Here is a 14,800-nt window from a genome sequence, read left to right as displayed (position 1 = left end):
TAAAGAGGGGGAAACTGAGACTCAGAAAGGTTAAGTGACTTATCCAAGGCCAGAGAGCTAATTAGTGACAGAGGCAAAAGTAGAATCCAATATTTCTATTTGAAGCTCTCTTTCCACTATTTCAGTCATGCTCTCAGCAATTCATAAACTGGATCCTTACTATATTTATCCATCCATCCACCTTTTCAGGTGGAGGGCAGCCAATGTTTTGCCAATTCATATAACTTTAAATCTTTTCAAACGTCTTTATGTCATGTGGATTCATCTGTGAGATTTTAAAATGTTTAATCAAATATACTACATGCACAAAGGGACTGGAATCAATTGAAAAACTTCCTCCCCCACAACCACCACCACCACTTGCAGGAGAGAAGATATATTAGTCTGGAGTATAGAAACTTAACTTACTTAAGTTTGGTCTTCTTAGCCCAAGCAAGTTGGGGACATTTTCTAGATACTGTAAATCAGTATTTGGATTATGCTATTCTGATTGAAATGAGTGATTGTATATGAGAAATACTATGAGCACCAACTCTGGAGCCAGACTATCTGGATTCAAATTCCATATTTGAAATTACTGGCTTTGCAGAATTTAGTTAAATTCTCAATACCTCAGTTTCCTCAGCTGTAAAATAGAGATGAGGAAGTGATTATAACAATAGTGCTCACATTATGGAATCATTGAGAAGTTCAAATGAACATGTAAAGTGCTTAGAAGACAGCCTCACATATAGTAGTTGCTATAAAAGAGTTAGCTATTACTTGTATTTTTCTCTCTGCTGTATAGGGAAAAAATGTTGGCTCATCAAATTAATGTCCAACATTGACCATTACAGGGACTATTTTAAAGGATTCTAAACATGAAATATGTGTAAGGTAGGGTACTGTTAATTACTAGTCATGCCTGTTATTCAAAGATGACTAACACATCCTTTCCTTGAAAATTTCAAAGCCTTTATTCCAATTACTATTGTTATTTCAAACATCATTTTTTTCACATTAGAAAGTGATTCAGACTTTTCACTGATTCAGTAGATAGATCTTCCAACTACTCTTGAATTACTGAGTTGTAACTATACCTCAACACTCCCTTCTCCCCCAAAATAACAACAAACCTAGACATTTTTAAGAAAGAAGTTTTTCAACCTGCCTAGTCCCCTGGATTTTCTACTCACAAGATATCAACAGGTTTGAAAGGCCAAAATAGTAAAGAGGAAGTTCACCAGGTCAACAAGCCATTACATAGTTGTGGCTTTTAGGCAATCAGAAGTTGAAATGAGTCAATAGTGTGATGTAGCTTCTTAGAAAGCAAATGCAGTGTTAGAAGAGAGCAATATAAAGAGAATGCCCAGTTCAAAGGAGGGACTCAGCACTAGTCAGACCACATCTTGTAGGCTGTGTTCATTTCTGGGCACCCACATTCTAATGGGAAGTCTATCAGTCTAAAGACATTTCAGAATAAGATAGTCCAGATGGTGAAGTTTCTAAAATCATGCCAAGGAGGGATGTTTGAATAAACTGGAAATGTTTTTTTCCTGAAAAAGAGAAAATTTAGCCAGAATATGATGTGGAAACAAAATTAGACATATACAGTGCAGTACCAAGGGGAGAACCAAGATAATGAGTAGAAGTCATGAGGAGGCAAATTTAGGCTTAGGATCAGAAAGCTCTAAGGATACAAAATACCCATAAATGGAATGGGCTGCCTTGCAAAACAGTAAACTCTGTCACTGCAAACTGTCAGAGATTGGGAGAATGCAGAAAGGATTTCTACCTTAAGTGTGAGGTTAAAGTACTCGATATCTAAGAATATTTTCAACTGGGATCTATGATTATAGTTCCATGACTATATGCTCAAATAGTGAAATACCCATCTAGCTGATCTCTCTTCTAATCCACCTTGAACACTATTATTACTACACTCGTCAGACTAATCTTTTCACTCAATTTTTATTTACTACATTCCACCTCCCCTTCTATTTCACACACATGCACGTAATTGTTTAGACATAGATGGAGTTCACTGTGTGCCAGGCACTGTTATAAACACTATATGTACACATACAAACACACTTTATACATGACTGATTCTTATCTCCTGAATTGGGTCCAAGTCTCTTTTCTGACACTTTGCACCTCCTACTACATGAACTTCTCCCTCTTGGCAACTTTATCCCTCCCTCTTCTCCAAAATATATTCTCAACTATTGAAGACATCCTAACTAAGTCAAACTCATATTTTATTCTATGCCTTTGTATGTACTGTATTTCTTCCTGAAATTCTTTTAATCCTTCCATCCACAAAATTAACTGACATTCATCTTTCAGGGCCAAGTTCTAGTCCATCTTTTGCCTAACACTTTCTTTGGCTATTACAAGTCCACTGTGTCTCCTGTTTCTCTGAATTTGTAAATATAGCACTGTCTTATTTTCAATCTCTAATTTTATGTAATCCACAATTTTCCAAATAAGGAAATTATATTACCCCCAAATAAAGTGACTTGTCCAAGGTATCCCAGCATATTAGTAGCAGAGCCATAAAGAGAACTCAAACATCTGTTTTTGGTCTGGGTGTTTTAGCATGTAATTGTTTTTCGGTTTTGGTTTTTTTGGGGTTGTTTTTTTAAACACCTTTATTGGAGTATAATTGCTTTACAATGGTGTGTTAGTTTCTGCTTTATAACAAAGTGAATCAGCTTTACATATACATATATCCCCATATCTCCTCCCTTTTGCGTCTCTGTAATTGTTTTTATATCTGCTTATTTAATCTTCTCAGGTGGATTCTAAATTTATGGAGGATAAGGAGTGCTTCATATTTAAAATTTTCTTTGTATCTTCAAAGAAATTACCACTTTGTTAGGCATATAATTACTGCTCACTAAGCTCTTGTTAATTGAGTCTACCTGGAAAGTTTTACTGCGCAGTCTCTCTGCCAGGCACTGTTCTACTCACTAGGTCACTAAAGTGAACAAAACAAATACAAATGCCTGTCCCCATAGCACTTACATTTTAATGGATGGCCAATAAGCTCCCAGAAAAGAAGGGTTTGTTGAAACAATAGTTCATCTGACTTGCCTTTCTGTAAAACTTCCTTGCTCATCGCTAAATTGACTTGAACTAAACAACACAGGTCTTACCATGTGGAACAATTTTGGAAACTGGATTCTTTTCCGTGTATTTTAATACACCTATTAGAAGGGTCATTTGTCATGCTTGTGTGAATGAAAGTAAGTCCTGGAAGCTTCCAGTCTTGTCCAGTCTAACTAGTTATATCCAATCTAACTAGATCCAAACCAAGTTGACCACCAGTAAGAAAAGAATGCCTGTATTTGGTGATCTCTGCCTTTTGGTTTTGTACCTTTAAATGAAAGTCCAACCACCCTATCTCTAGGACTCAGAGATATCATTTTAAGTCAGCAAAGGTCAGAAATTACTAGTCAACATGAAAATTGAAATCAATCAGTAGATATTATTATATGCTGAACATTGTGCATGTAAAGTTTAAATCATGGTCCCTGCTTTTATGATCCTAGACAAGAAATGTACCAAGTATGAAATATAAGCACTTCATATGTAACCCTCCCCCATCTCACCAAGGCAAACATATGCATAGCGTATAGTATTGGGGAAGGGGATGATTTAAGGGCAGAAATTAGAGCTCCAAGTTGACAAAAGCTGAAAGTGCCCTACTTCTGATATTGTGCCTCAATGGGTGAAACTGTTTCTGAGAGTGTAGCTTAAGAAGTTGAAGAAACTTTTTCTCCCAACTTTTTACTTCCCCCACAGACCAATGCAGACTATGGAATGTAAGTCCACAAACCGCCACATCTCCACTCTTTACCTTGTGAGGAGGCCAAAAATGTTTAGCTATGTCAGTGGGTCCAATAGCCAAACCTCATATTTTTATGCATAAATAATTGGGAGTATGTGTAACACTCTGTCCTCAGGGTATTCAGGGACTGGGAGGGTGTAAATCATTTTAGAGTGCTGAATAAATGCAGATTGATAAAGAAATGTACACAGGTTTACACATATAAATTCACAGATATTAATATGCTGGAACATTTTCCCCAGCAACCTACAAATAACAACTGGACCTCAAATATTTGAAAAAGATTTATAAGTCCAGCAACAGTTCCTTTGCTGTTTCTCCTTTAGGAGCTACAACTGGTGTTTTTTATGTGATCTCTAACAGCTCAGCTAGTAGTCTGTAAGTTCCAGCAGCTTGAACAAGGAGACTCAATCTCTAGGTGTGAGGGTGTAATTCCAAAACTAGTTTTTTACAGTCCAGAAAGTTCTAGTCTCATTTCATGAGAACTCCCCAAAGAAAAAGAAAGCTCCTCTTGAGAAGAAACTCCTTTTCAGGCCAGAGACACTTTATTTTCTGAAGAAGTCTCTTAAGGCAGATTTGTCTAGGTTTGTATACAGTGATAGTTCTGAACATATTTTTGGCTCATAGACCATGTTGAGAATCTGGTGAAATTTATGGATTCGATTCCTCAAAAAATATATGAATATACATAAGTTTGCTCAGCTCACAAATCTGAGAGGCTTCATGTATTTCCAGAAGCCCATCTATGTGTGCCATTAAGGGCCAGTGGTCCCTTATTAAGAGTGCCTCCTCTAGAAGTTGAAAATTAAATATGGGAAGGATGGGATGCATAATAAGAGAAAAGGTAGGGAGTATAGCATAACACTTTCAAGTAAAACAAAAATGCAAATGATACAAGCAATCTAGAATTAGAGCTGAGATAGTCCCATCCCAGGAACAAAACAAAACAAAAAAGAATGCAAGGAGTTGTTACAAAAATGAGCTTTTTTACTTTACAAAAATAAAAGCAGAATATGCTTAAAGATATTCTTGCAGAATGTAGAAACTGTGACCCTTGGCTGCTATCATTTTTTTCTATTTTTCTTGCCAAACAAATGTTATGAAAGAATATCTCCAGGCATTCACTCTACCCTGAGGGTTAAAAACATGTACAGGATGGAAACTGGCAGAGTGCTGGGGTTGGCGGACTCATCTGCCTCGCTAAAGTTTCTAGAGACCTTCAAGGGCTCTAGGGATGAGGGAGTTGTCTTTTTTAGAGAAAATCAGGTCACAAAAGAAGTGTCCAAGTCTTCAGAACAATTGAGCCATGGCAGCAGATACAAGTAGAAAAAAAGTTCTTCGGTGTAGATCCCATGATCTCAGAATGCTGTATTTTACATTAAGAGCATCTACAGGAAATACTCTTGCCAGCACAAATAATCAGGAACCTTTCTGAACTGGAGAAGCTGGGAACAAAACAGCAGAGACATTATATCTTGGGAGGAGATGGATGATTAAGGCTTTGAGACAGGATTCCTTGAAGCTAAAATTCTCAAAAAGAATTCTATGGCAGCTGAGATCACTCTCAGATATTACTAGATTTCCAAGGGTGTTTTCATTATTTTCTTGCCTCCAAGAAAACCAACATCATACTGTCTTTTGCATAACATACATTTATGAATTCCTCTTATAGGCCCTGCAATTTCCCAGGCAGAAAATAACATAGCAGAGAGCATAGTGGATAAGGTTCCTGTCCTTAAGGAACACAGTCTAGTGTGGAAGTTAGAAATTCAAGCATGCAATTATAATTACCTGTCCTAAGTGGACTAATAGAAGTATGTACAAGATATTAGTTTTTCCTTCTGCTATTCTACCTAAGTCTTCTTGAAGAGGTGATACTTTGACTTAGGTCTCAAAAGAAGAGTAAAAGTGTGCTATGTGACCAAGGAGAAGAACATTCCAAAGAAAATGTACAGAAAATACAAAGAGAACAAGAAATGAAATAAAATTCATATCTGGAGATGTGCAAACAGGATACTGTTGCTGAAGCATAACATGTGACAAGTTAAACAGAAGAAAGTTAGCGTTTCAGTTAGACTCATTGATTTTCAATAGCCATGATCTATGGCACCCAAGAGAGTTATAATTAGGGATTAGGTTGACCCAGATGACTTTAAGAGCCTTTTAACTGGACATTGGGGCTCTCAACTGGCTAATACTGTTTTTTAAAAATATATACCTTTACCTCAAAGAGGTGTTTTTCTGTATCTTCTGCCCTCTAAAACCCAATTCATTTCAGAGTGCAAAATGTGAACCTCACTGCTATAACACACATTCCCACAAAAGCAACATGAATGTGACAGCCTACTAAAGAAGCCAGTAGAGTTCCTTGATAAACCAATAAGATAAAAAAATTTTTAACATTTTTGAGGTTAAATTCATGTAACATACAATTAACCATTTAAAGTGTACAATTAAGTGACATTTAGTACATTTAGAATGTTTTGTGTGTGACCAATACCTCTATCTAGTTCCAAAACATTTTCATCACACCAAAAGAAAACTCCATACCCATTAAGCAATCACTACTACTTCCCTCCTCCCCCCAGCCCTTGGCAACCACCAATCTGCTTCCTGGCTCTATGTATTTACCTATTCTGGTTATTTAATATAAATGGAATCATTCAATATGTGACTTTTTGTGTCTGGCATAATTCAGTTAGCATCACATATTCAATGTTCATCAATACTGTAGCATGTATTAGTACTTCACCCCTTTTAATGGCTGAATAATATTACGTTATATGGATATACCACATTTTGTTTATCTCCTCATAAGCTGATGGACACTTGGGTTGGGTTGTTTCCACCTTTTGGTTATTGTGAATAGTGCTGTTATGTACATTCATGTATAGGCTTTTTTCTTAAACATCCATTTTCAGTTCTTTTGGGTATATACCTATGAGTGGAGTGGAATTGCTGGGTTCTGTATTAATTCTATGATTAACTTTTTGAGGAACTGCTAAACTGTTTTCCTGCAGCTGCATCATTTTATATTCCTACCAGCAATATATGAGGGTTCCAATTTCACCACATCCTCACCAATGCTTACTGTTTTCAGGTTTTTTTTTTAAGTTATGGCCATCCAAGTGGGTGTGAATAAGGTAGGATATGCCACAATACAAGACAGGGAGAGAAAATAAATAGACTCCAAATACACTCTGACGGGCAATCACATCAACTAGTGGAAAATTTCGTTGGTCTCTGGACTAGAGCATTAAAATCTGTGGACATTTAGCACCACTGGTTAAAAACCATGAATATCAATAAGTCACAAGTATCACACTTTCTAAAAAAAAAGACTGTTTACTTCATTCTGGAGATAAGGAGATGTGTATATATATATATATATATATATATATATATACACACACACACACACACACACACACACACACACACACTCAACCCAAATCCTCGAAAGGAGAGTAAAATGTATAACCATATCTAGCTACACAGCCAGAAAAAAAAAGAAAACCACACTGAAATCTCATGATGACAAGTTAGAACATCTTTATCTTCTATGAAGAATGTACTTCTTCATTAACATTAAAGCCTATAGATGCTATTTGTTCTGTCAAAATCTCATTTTTATAAAATATCTGATCCTGTTAAACCCTGGGGCCAGCTCAGGATTTCTTTATCATCAATTAGAGCTACAATAATTTTCCAGTGATTTCAATTCTGAGCACACTCCTGAGGGAACTAAGCTGCTTGAGCCGGGTGGAGAGCACAGAGCTTTGTATGAAAATTTTAGTATTGAGGAGTCTCTGGCAAGCCAAAGCAGCTGGATGAGCAGCATAGAGAAATTCATAAGAACCTAGGACCAGATTAATGACAATCTCTTACTTCCAGAAAACCAGGCCAGCAAATATTTGCCAAAATTAATTATCCCACAGATGAGCCCCACAGCCAAAAGCACATAAAATCCAGAGAGACCAAAATTTGAGCTCCATTTTGTCCTTAAATATATAAATTGTATAAGTTGTAAATGATACCAAAGGTCAGCTAGTGAAGAAACTTCTAGGTATTTAGGTCTTTCTATGAGTCCAGGTATACAAACCAAGACCTAAGGAAGAGCTTCTTGAAGAGCTAAGGGACAGGAAAACATAATGGAATACTGAATAAAGGTGAGGTAGGGTGGATAAAGTTTCCACCTGTGAAGTTCTTAAAAAAAAAAATGTAATCATCTGTTGTTATTGGGCCTGCCATAGATATAAGAATTGATGGTGCCTTCCTTCATGGAGAGGAATTTGATGGATGTTTGGGAAAGTTCACCCCCTGAACAAAAACAAAACAAAACAAAAAAATCCACCCTATCAGTCTGCCTTAGTACCTGAGTATTTCAACATCAGACTCATTCTTTCAGGTTTAAGCATTGTCTCCAGAGGACCTCAGAGTCAATATATTAATTTAAAATAGGCCAAGATCAACTCAAAAATTTTGCCCTAGAGAAATGTATTTATAATAACACTTTAAATAACATGATACTTGAATTTATATAGTATTTACTTGTGTGGAGTACTATGATATATATTTTAGGTGCATTATCTCATTTAGTCTACACTATGAGGAGGGTAATATTATTTTTGTCTTGCCAATGGGGAGTCTGAGTCTCCAAGATGGTAAGGAGCTTGGGTAAATTAATACAATTTGCCAGTGATAAAACCAGAACGCATTATATATGTAAAGATTCTTAGTTAAGTAAGAAGAAAAATATAGAAAGCTCCATTTTTTTTACCCAATGGATAGAATTAGGGGTGAATATTGCTATCACAAAATAAATTTTTCCCATTACAAAACAGATTCAGCATTCTTTAGAGAATCTGGCATATTTAAATGTTAAGAGGGAGAGACTTCTGGGAATGGAGTTTAGTGAGAAAAATTTAGCTAAACCATTAAAACAATTTTGAAGTTAGACTGCATGTTTCTGAAAGACAAGAACTTCACCATAATGTATATTGTATTCATTCTTCCATGACACTTGGAGTAGAAAGAAAACTAGAATTTCTTTTTCTAAATTATTGAGGTATAATTGGCATATAACATTTTATTAGCTTCAGGTGTACAACATGATTTGATATTTGTTTATGTTCTGAAATGATCACCACAATAAATCTAGTAAATATCCATCACCATACATAGTTTCATTATTTTTCTTATGATGAGAACTTTTAGAATCTACTCTCTTAACAACTTTAAGATATGCAGTACAGTGTTATTAACTATAGTCACCATGATGTACATTAAATTCACATGACTTACTTATTTTTAACTGGAAATTTGTACCTTTTGACCCCATTTATCCATTTAACCCACGCCTCACACCAGGCCTCTGGTAACCACCAATATGTTCTCTGTATCTCTGAGTTTTTTTCTTTTTAGGTTCCACATATAAGTGAGATTATATGGTATTTGTCTTTCTCTGACTTATTTCGCATAGCATAATGCCCTCAAGGTCCATCCATGTTGATACAAATGGCAAGACTTCATTCTTTTTATGGCTGAATAATATTCTATTGTGTATGTGTGTAACATTTTCATTATCCATTCATCTATCCATGACATTTAAGTTATTTTCATATCTTTACTATTGTAAATAATGCTGCAATGAACATGAGGGTGAAAATATGTTCTGAGTTAATGTTTTTACTTTTTCCTGATAAATACCCAGAAGTGAAATTTCTGGATCATATGGTAGTTCTATTTTTTAATTTTTTGAGGAATGTCCATACTGTTTCCCATAATGGCTGCACCAGTTTATGTTCCCATCTTCAGTGCACAAGAGGTGACTTTTCGGAACCCTCTTGCACTGTTGGTGGGAATGTAAATTGATACATTCCCTCCGCTCCCACATAGCACAGGGAGATCAGCTCAGTGCTTTGTGACCACCTAGAGGGGTGGGATAGGAAGGGTGGGAGGGAGATGCAAGAGGGAGGGGATATGGGGATATATGTATATATATATAGCTGATTCATTTTGTTATACAGCAGAAACTAACACACCATTGTAAAGCAATTATATCCAATAAAGATGTTAAAAAAATAAAAAAAGAGCTCCCTTTTCTCCACATCATTGGCAACACTTGTTATTTGTTGTCTTTGTGATGATAGCCATTGTGACAGGTGTGAGGTGATATCTCGTGGTTTTGATTCACATTTCTCTGATGAGTGATATTGAGCCTATTTTCATGTACCTGTTGACCATCTGAAAGTCTTCTTTGGTAAAATGTTTATTCAGATCCTCTGCCCATTTTAAAATCAGATTTTTTGAGTTTTTGCTATTGAGTTGTATGAGTTCTTTATATATTTTAGATATTAATCCCTTATCAGATTTATGAATTGCAAATATTTTCTCCCATTTAATAGGTTGCCTTTTTTGTTGATTATTCCTTTGTTGTGCAAAAGCTTTTTAGTTTGATGTAGTCCTACCCATTTATTTTTGCTTTTGTTCCCTTTGCTTTTGTTGTCAGTTCCAAAAAATCATCACCGAGGCTGATGTCAAGGAGTTTACTGCCTGTGTTTTCTTCTAGGAGTTTAATAGTGTAAGGTCTTACATACAAGTCTTTGATCCATTTCGAGTTAATTTTTGTATATGGTGCTAGGTAGTTGTCTAGTTTTATTCTTTTGTATGCAGTTCTCCAGTTTTCCCAACTCCATTTAATTAAGAGACTGTCCTTTTCCCGCTGTATATTCCTGGCTTCCTTATAATAAATTGACCGTATATATGTGGGGTTTTTTTCTTAGCTCTCTATTCTGTCCCACTGATCTATGAGTCTGTTTTTATGCCAAAACCATACTGTTTTAATTACTATAGCTTTGTAGTATAGTTTGAAATCAGGGAGTGTGTGTCTCTAGCTCTGTTCTTCTTTCTTAAGATTGCTTTAGCTATTTGGGTCCTTCTGTGGTTCCATACAAATTTTAGAATTGTTTTTTTCCACTTCTGTGAAAAATGCCATTGGGATTTTGATAGGAATTGCACTGGATCTGTAGATCACTTTGGGTAGTATATATATATTAACATTATTAATTCTTCCAATCCATGAACATGGAATATATTTCCATTTATTTGTGTCTTCTTAAACTTCGTTCATTAATGTCTTATAATTTTAAGTGGAGAAGTCTTTTGCCTCATTGGTTAAATATGTTCCTAGGTATTTTATTCTTTTTGATGCAAAGAAAGAAAACTAGTATTTATTAAATATTTATCAGGTGTTAAGAGTAGTATCAGACACCCCTATTAGCTAGGACTAGATTTGTCTTCAAGTGACAGGAGATCCAAGAATAAAATCAAAATAAACAAAATAAAATAAACAAAAAGTTGGTATTTTTTCTCTCTGTTGTTTAGATAGATACAGATGATCTATAGCAGTATTTCACATAATAATTTCAGGAATCCAGGTCCCTGTTTACTTGTTGCTCTGCTCTGTTCTCACTTCACTGTTCAAAATAGCTGCTATAGTTCCAGTCATTGTATACTTCTTCCATCTATCAAGAAAAAGGAGCTGAAGAAGGGCACACTCTGTCTCCTTAAGGACACTTTCTGGAATTCACATATTCCATTCATAATTTATCCCTGTCCCAATTTCCTACTGCTGCATTATACGTTATCCCAACATCTAGCAATTTAAAATGACTCAGTTCTGTGGGTCAAGAATCTGGGCATGGCTTAGTTGCAACTCCTGTCTCACATTCTCTCACAAGGTTACAATCAAGGTGTTGACTGAGTCTGTGTTTCATGTGAAGGTTTGACTGGGGACAAATCTGATTCCAAGCTAACTCACAGTTGGCAGGATTCAGTTCTTTCCTGGCAGTTGGCTAGAGGTTGCTCCCTGTTCCTTGTCAGTTCTTTCTTCTCCAACCTAATTGCTTTGGTCAGAACTTAGTCACATGGCCACACCCAGATTCAAAAGAGACTGGGAGATGAAGCCTTTATTCTAGATGGGCATGTGGCAAAATAAAAGTACCCATTCTGCTATAAAGAAAGAAGGATAGTGCAGAATTTGGGGAAACAATTCATGGTTTCTACCACAGACAATTTACGTATTTTTATCCCATCGATTCTCATAATTACCCTGTAAGGTAAATAATATTACTCCCATTATACAGATGAGGACTTTAATGCTCAGTCTCTGTTAAGTAACTTTTGAAGAGTTATAAAACCACTTAGGTTGGGTGGAAAAAAGAAAAAAGATAGTAAATGGTACAACCCTGCTTGAAGAGTGTCAATCAACCTAATCTTTTGATCTGTATGAGGGCAAGTACCTCCTATTTTCCATATATTTCACAACCTCTTACTTAATAGGAATCAAGCTTCCACACAGATGAGTGTGAAATCTGGCTCAAACATCAGCCATTTTTAAGAACTGTGATTTTGGCATATTATTATGGTATAACCTAGCCAATAAGAACTGAGATATCAAGGGGATTCTACAAGCTGCTAAACTACTGGGAGAAAACCAGCTGGATTGTAAGTTCTTGAGGGAGGCATACATGACTCTTTTTTATTTCCAAAGGTACAGTGATGGTAACCACCCCAATTTTCTTTGGGTGCAATGGGGTTTATCCTCTTTAAGCTGATCAAGATGTTGTAATTGACACATTGATAATCTGCATAGATAAGCACAATACAAAAGGAAATAAATGTCTAACAGTGAAAACTATGACCTTGATTATACAAATGGCTGCTTCAATAAACTTAGCTGAGTGGATACCAGAAATGTGAAAAGAAAATGATTTTAATGGGTGAGTCCAATCCTATATAAAAATCTGAGCTCAGATTCCCAGAACCTTCCCTAAGCTAACTAACCTCTTGCCAGCTAGACCCTTAAGACCACTCTGGTCTCTTGGAGTTTCTGGTTCCAACTTTCATTTTCTTTTGCTGCACAAAACCCAATGCAACACCCTGCTTAGTTGTATCTTGACATTTTCGCCATTTTTGCCTTCTTGGTTCCCACATACACACTTTTCCCTTGCTTTATGTCTCTCCCACTCTATTTTTCCCTCTGCATGACCCTCCTATGAGAGTGGGGAACAAACATGTCTGTGTGATAGAAGGAAAGGAAAATGAACAAAACCTGTTCACATTCTTTTTACCCCCATATCAATTCCAGTCTCAACCTGGAATATGTCCATTGTATCCACTGAGCTGGGGCCCAAATAATTCCTTGGGTTTGGTTAAACTTGACAGGATCCTTTCTAGGGATTAAGAGTCTCTGAATTCCTTGGGATATTTAAGGGAAAATATTCAAAAGACCCCATAATCAATCTTTCTGTATACTTCTGCATGTTAAGTTTGCCACCTCCACTTAGTTGCTTTACAGAATCCCTTGGATCTATGTTTAAAAGGTGGATAGACATGTAAGTCACTAATGTTTATATGCATCACAGAAAAATGTTTATAACTGGGGCTGCAATGTAGGAAGGCTCAGCTTTGGCCATAACATCTATGATATGTTCTTTACCCTTGCCCTACATCAGTAATTAAACCATGCTTGTAATAGAACTTTGACAGCCTCTTAATTCTGGCAGAGCTTCCATGAGTGTCTTAAAAGACAAAAGAAATCTAGAGCATATGGGATACTTGGAATATAATGCCTAGTTTGTAAGTCAAGAATATCATTGAGACATGAAAGCCTCATTTTCTAATTATAATGACAGATGAGGTTGATATCAGTAAATTTATGTGCCTGTCAAGCATTCTGAAAGCAAATCTTGGAAGATAATTCATATATTAAGGTCCACATATGGAAACCACCAGGCTCTGTTGTAGCTAAGTCCTACTTTGCTAGGCAAGAGCCTATCAACTTTGCCTAAACATATTAAAACATTAAGGACTATGCAAAGGCAACAGAAACGTCAACACACAGAGAAAAGGTTATCAGAGGTGCCAATGCATATATCTAGAGCCTTTTCATAGGAGTGTATAGCTGCTCCTGTAACCTTAACCAAAGAACATATTCTTCTCTCTGTGAAGGTTAGCTTCTTCCAACAAGTGTGGGTCTCTCATGGAACTGCACAAGGAGAACTGAGCAATGCTGTAGACTGATCATTCCAGATTTCACTGTAAACCTGCCTCGGTAATCATCATCTTAACCAAATCACAAATCCAGAAGAAGGTATTTAGGGGATCTTGCAATTTTGAAAAGGTGGAATTCAACAAGTAAGACAAAATAGAGGTTCTACTTTGACAAAGTTTTCTTCATGCTTTTAATGGTTACCTACAATGGTACCAGTGGGATGGGACCTACAATGTATTAAGTACTTCCTGTGTTCCAAGCACTGTGCATGCATTTTTCATATCACCATATTTAATCCTCTCAATACTTATGTTAGGTAGATATTATCTTTGTTTTATAGAAGAAGAAATCAAGGCCCATAGAAGTTAAGTGACTCGTCCAATGATAACACAGCTAAAAAGTGACAGAAAATAGAACCAAGGTAGCCTGATTCTAGGACTAATGCTCATTCAGAGATTCTCAGCCAAAGGAAAGAGAAGCATAAAGGGTTTTTCTGGCTTTTTTTGAGGCTGGCAGGTAGACTTTCAGAATTACATTTCTGTGATTACAAAATGCTTTCTCATACATTATCTCCTTTAATTTCCACAATAACCCCACAAGGCAGGTATTAATATTCCCAACAATAAACTCAAGTCTAAATATAAAATCCTTTACAAGATATTTCTGGAATGTATATATATATATATATATATATATATATATATATATATATGCACACACAACTGATTCACTTTATTGTACACCTGAAACTAACACAACATTGTAAACCAACTCTATGTACTCCAATAAAAAAATTTTTTTAAAGCACCACCCAAAAAGCTTTGGAAGCTAAAAGGTGAGAAATTGGAAACTACAATGTAAGCCTGATTATTGTGAGTTCTATTGATTGGAGGAAAGATGTTAACTTT

The sequence above is a fragment of the Aethalodelphis obliquidens genome, unplaced genomic scaffold, assembly GCF_003676395.1.
Source record: "Aethalodelphis obliquidens isolate GAN/ISIS:26980383/991018 unplaced genomic scaffold, ASM367639v1 scaffold114, whole genome shotgun sequence".
Classification (NCBI taxonomy): Eukaryota; Metazoa; Chordata; class Mammalia; order Artiodactyla; family Delphinidae; genus Aethalodelphis; species Aethalodelphis obliquidens.
The sequence above is the reverse complement of the archived record's forward strand: the minus strand, read 5'-3'. Positions refer to the sequence as shown.